Below are 5,360 nucleotides of genomic sequence, written 5' to 3'. Positions count from 1 at the left end.
AGATGCAACTAATTAACAAAACCTTTCTACAGGATGATGCAAAGGTAAATATTGAAAAGAGAAGGGAAAGCAAATTTTTAAAATGTCAGCAAGCCCTTTTCTCGCTTCCGTTTGGTTTTCATTAAGAAAATATACATTGTTTTTGACTTGGAAAAGTTATTAGTGGCATTAGATTGAGTAAAAAAAGGGGGGGAAAGCCTTGCCTCATTGGAGATGAAGTCTTTGTTTAAACATTAGTGATGGGTTGTTTTGTGCCATTGTCTAATCTGTCAGATTAGATGAGCATGTGTATTTAGGGGTGCAAAGATGTGCTGCTACACCTGCTGTGCAAAGCTGCAAATTCACAACTCTTCTGACTATTAAAATGTGTTGTGCTGGGAGCTCTTTCATGGTAAAGGAACTGTTGGTGGTTGCGTGTTTGAAGTGTCACAAGTGTCAGGCCTGATTACGATCATAATAATCACTCCAAAATAACCTCTTATTTTGACCATTCAATGTTAATGTGCAAGAAATTAAAGGCCAGGTAACTAATTGTTTTTCCCCCTCTGCTGTTCAGTTGATTGTCTACTACATTTATTGACAACGAAGGAGTATGTAATAAAATAAATATATATTAATGGAAAATCTCTATTGCAGAATTGAAACACATTCTCCGAAGCCTAATTTTAAAAGGATGACAAGGCTTTTTGATGCCATTTTAACAATCAATTTCCTTTAAGCAATTGTTTCTCTAGAGTTATATGATATTTCACAGAAGTCAGTGCTAATGATGGCAGCTTTTGTTTGCTTCAGGTTTGCACAATCCTGCTCTTTTACACAACTGGCTGATAAGAGATGTAAATCTTCAGAGATGTTATTTTATTTACTTATATAGCACCATCAAAGTAGATGGCACTTCACAGAGCAATGTCAGAGCAATATACAATAAGATATTTGACATACTGGGTTGGGTGTTGATCCTCAGTAAAGAAAGTTACTGTACGTTTTGATCCAGATGTCTTTCAAATGGATGTAACACAAAAACGGAGTTGAAGGGGCCTCTGCTTTCAACATGTGCACATCTGAATGTGTGCAACTGCAGTTTTGCCCAAAAATTGACCTGTGGTTTCCCTCCCCAGACTCTGATTTGTACCTTCAATTTGTAGTGAGTTTTGCCACATGAACTTCCGGTTCTGCAGTGGCAGCATTGCATCTGAATGCAGCACCACAATCTCGCTGTCTGGCAACTGGAGTTGAGGGAGGAAGCTCCTCCCTCGCTCCAGCTGCTATTGGCTGCCGGGGCTGTCCTTCAGTCAAGAAGGCAGTCCAGGCAGCCAGTTCCCCCTCCTCTCTGTAGTCTCACTGACTGCAGAGAGGGATCTCTCCGTTGCGTCTGAATTCGGATGGGAAAGCGGGAGGAGGGGCGGGAGCGGAACCTCAGGTCCATTGGCCTATATTTAGTAATAAAATATTGAACTTTTGTTTCTCATTTAAGGTGAGAAGGTGACTGAAGACATGTTGTGGGGGAAAGCAGTCTGTTTTATCGGGTCTCCTCTCCCACCTCCTTTCTTGGACAGGCGAGAGGGGTTTTTGGTAACAGCTCCTGTGTGCGTCTCCCTTTTGCAGGCTGCTATCTGTTCTCTAGTGTGTTAGCTCACTTTAACTGTGCTGATATTTCTTGCACCTGGGCAGGTTTGCCTCTTTGGTGGTTGTGTGAGAGCTGTACCAGTCAGAGGTTTTGCACTTCTGGGCCTTATAAGGGCGAGCAGCACCAAGTGCAGCCACTGGCATGTGTCGTCTGCAGGCAGCCTCCAAAGTCAGCCACCAAAGGCAGGCGGCCTTTGGTGGCAGCCTTTGGGGGTGGGACTGAGGGCTGGGGCCAACTTATTGTCTTGGATTGCTGGAAGGAAGACTTCTGCTCATTTCACTGTTGCCTAGTATTTAGTTAGGCTTGGTACAGGTATGTGTCTTGGGTTGAACAGAGATGGGGGATGACTCTGGGCAGCTACACCAGTGGTGGTGGGGAACTGACTAAGATATGGCATTGGTAGCCCAGTGGGCCATTACAGGGGAAGGGAACTCAGAAATGTAATAGCTGCTTCCCCTTCCAGCAGGCCTACCACCTCTTTTACCTTGGAGAGCAATGCTAACCACCACAGAACCTCACCTTATTACTCTGTAATGCCAGGTTGGTTGAAAATAAATCTGAGGTAGTCTATGACTACCCTGCCCAGAGCCTTTGGATGGGGTGGTTTTTAAATGTAATAAATAAATAATTAAGGACGAAGGAGCTGACTTGGTATGTATCATGGAGACCTGGTCGGGAGAGGCTAGTGGTCCGGTTTAGACCCAGCTTCTCCCAGCGGGTTACTCCATGGTGCAGCAGGTGAGAGGATGTGGGCAGGGAGGTGGGGTGGCTGTGGTCTATAAGAATATCATCTCCCTTACCAGAATCCCTGTCAGGGATTTAGCCCCCTCATAACCCTAGACAACTCAGCTGGACGTGAATTTGCAGAAGCAATGTGGGCAGAAAAGAACCATTTCTTTGCTGCCCACACTACCAGAGTATAGACCTTCAAATGTGCTCTGTGTTGTGCCTGATCAGACTCGTGCTGAGTCTTCCTCCACTTGCACCCTAGTCGTTTACATTGCCGTCTACCTCACTGCTGCCCAATAAAGGAGTTTTCTACCCACATTCTGAGAAACACAACAGCGGGGATTTGAACCAACAGCCTCTTGCTCTCTAGGCAGATTGCTTCCCCACTGCACCATTAGGTGGCTTGATGCCCATCTTACTCATATACTAAAAGAACTTCACTGGCTGGCAATAGGTTTCCTAGCAAAATGCAAGGTGCTCGTTATAGCCTATAAAGCCCTAAACAGCTTAGGTCCTGGGTTTTTAAGAGACCATTGTCTTCGCCATGAGCCCCATCACCCACTGAGATCATCTGGAGAGGTTCGTCTGCAGTTTCCACCAGCTCTTCTGGTGGCTACACAGGGCCAGGCCTTCTCTGTTGCTCCCTGATACTCTGGAATGTGCTCCTTGCTGAGGAGGCGTAACTATAGGGGGGGCAGGGGGGGCACGTGCCCCAGGCGCCATCTTTTCTGGTCACGTGGGGGGCGCCGCCATGACAAAAAATTTTTTTTTTAATTTTTTGTTAATACAAATGTTTCCTGCTCAGTGCAGCAGCACTGCAGCAGTCAAGGTAGCGTGTCGGCACCCCCTCCCCCACGAGCGGTCCCTTCCTCACCCCCCGCGCGCCCCCCCATTGCTTTGCTGGCGCCTGGCGGCCAGTCAGTGGCCTGGCTTGGCGGCGGCGGCAGGCGCTTGTGAGGAAAAACCTAAGTATAATGTAGTACGTTGGGGGGGTGGGGGGCGCAGGGGGGCGCCATTTCAGTGCTTGCCCCGGGTGCCGTTTTCCCTAGTTACGCCTCTGTCCCCATCTCTGACAACTTTTTAAAAGTCCTTCAAAAAGACTTATTTTTTTCACCCAAGCTTTTCAACTTGATTGTGGTTTTGAATTGTTTTAAGGTTTTTATTTTTGTCTTAATTTGTTTTATGTTGTAAATCTCGAAGAGACGAAAGTTTGGGGCAGTCTACAAATTTGACAAATAAATAATAAACAACAAACAAATAATAAATAAAAGCCCAGGGAAAATTCCTGGGCTACCTGGCGGGGCAGTGCTTGGATTTGCCGCAATCCCAGTACTTCATATGAGCAACCCTACCCCAGTAGGGTTGCTCAAGCCCGGGTATAACAGCCTCATTGTTTGTTTATAGCTCCTGTGAACAGCCTCATTTTCAATGTATTATTATTACTAAAACAATATGCTGCACTGCAGGACAATGAGAGAAAGCTAAGAAAATGTGGCAATGTGTGTAGAACAATGCTTCCTCTTTTTATTTCACATACTGAGTTCTAACTGGGTTTGGGAGCAGGTTGTGTGGAAGCAAGGTAAGAGGAAAATCTGAGTAGAAGTGATTGTGTGGAAGCAAGGTAGGAGGAAAACCTAGGTCACATCCACACAATCACTTTTACCCAGGTTTTCCTCCTACCTTACTTTCACACAACCGAAAACTGGGAGCACACACAGCTCTCAAACCTGGGTAGAACACAGTGAGGCTCTTCTCACAATCTCACACGAGCAGGGCAGCAGCCCTGGGCGACTGGATTGGCCGCCCACACAACTGCCAGCTCCATTACGGAGGTGGTGGGGGCTGGGAGGATTGGGAGCTGCACGGCCCTCAGAAGCTCCAGCATGGACTGCACGAGCATGCAGGGCATGCTGGAGAGACCCTCGAGCCGCAAGGCTGATTTTCAGCCTCCCGGCCAGGGGTCTCCTCATGAGTAGCCATGGCACGGAGCCATGCCACGGCTACTCACGATTTTTTTTAAAAATGGTTTTGTGGAGCACTCGCTCCGCAAACCTGGTTTAAAGGCAGGGTCACTGTAGCGGGTTACCCGCTTAGGAACCACCAGGCTTGCAGCTGAGCCTGGTGGTTCACATGATGGGAGAAAATCGTGCTAGCCTCCGCTAGCCTGATTTTCTCCCATTGTGTGAATAGTCTCAGTTTCTGATTGTGTGAATGACCTCAATATGTAAAATATAGAGAGGAAGCATTAAATGTGTGAATGGCCTCACAGAAGGCTATTCAGCTATTAACGGCTACTACATGGGACTTAAAATTGCTTCTCTATAGGGTAGCCCTACTCAGGGGGCTATAATGTTCAAAAGATACTCACTACATGGATAGGGTCTCCATACCAGCAGTGAACATACTTGGCAACCACTGATATAGCCATTGAGGCTCTCCATGTAATCAGGAGAGCTGTAGATAGGGTGAACAGCTTTCAAATGGCCCCTACATATTCACTGCCATGTGGAAATACTTCCAGCAGCCTCCCTCTGTCGGTCATAAAAGCTGAATTGGGGCTCTCACGAGCTGTACGCCATGATCATCACAATTATAACAAATTAAGGCTTGACTTATCTCGCTTTGCATGTAATGCGTCTATCTCATATATCAGTTTCACCTTTTAATTTGCATTACTGAAATTAATGAACTTTTGCACGATATTCTAATTTTTCGAGTTTCACCTGTAGAGTGTTTCACATTCTGTATTTTATCTTTGTAAAGTGATGACAAGTGATCCAAAGCTGAAGAGTCAAGATTTATAAAGCAGCAAATCAATCTGCTTTCCTTTCACTAAATAAAGGCTACCAATTAGTAGTATTTAAATACTAATATATGATGCTATGCGTGAAAGCACCCAAGAATATTAGACAGTTATGTACTGACTTTTAATGAAACACTGGTGTTTTGCATGTGCTACTCCTACTTTCCAGACTAAGGCCATGTGTTCACATGGCATTGGTGG

General features: G+C 45.8%; 1 protein-coding gene across 11 annotated transcripts in view; it reads right to left on the bottom strand.

Moving 5' to 3' along the window:
* Positions 1–5,360, bottom strand: part of LOC128346792 (uncharacterized) — a 102,891-nt gene that overhangs the window by 24,724 nt on the left and 72,807 nt on the right. The gene's annotated exons all lie outside the window — the stretch shown is intronic.

Source organism: Hemicordylus capensis, chromosome 2 (assembly GCF_027244095.1).
Source record: "Hemicordylus capensis ecotype Gifberg chromosome 2, rHemCap1.1.pri, whole genome shotgun sequence".
NCBI classification, from domain to species: domain Eukaryota; kingdom Metazoa; phylum Chordata; class Lepidosauria; order Squamata; family Cordylidae; genus Hemicordylus; species Hemicordylus capensis.
The sequence above is the reverse complement of the archived record's forward strand: the minus strand, read 5'-3'. Positions and strand labels throughout refer to the sequence as shown.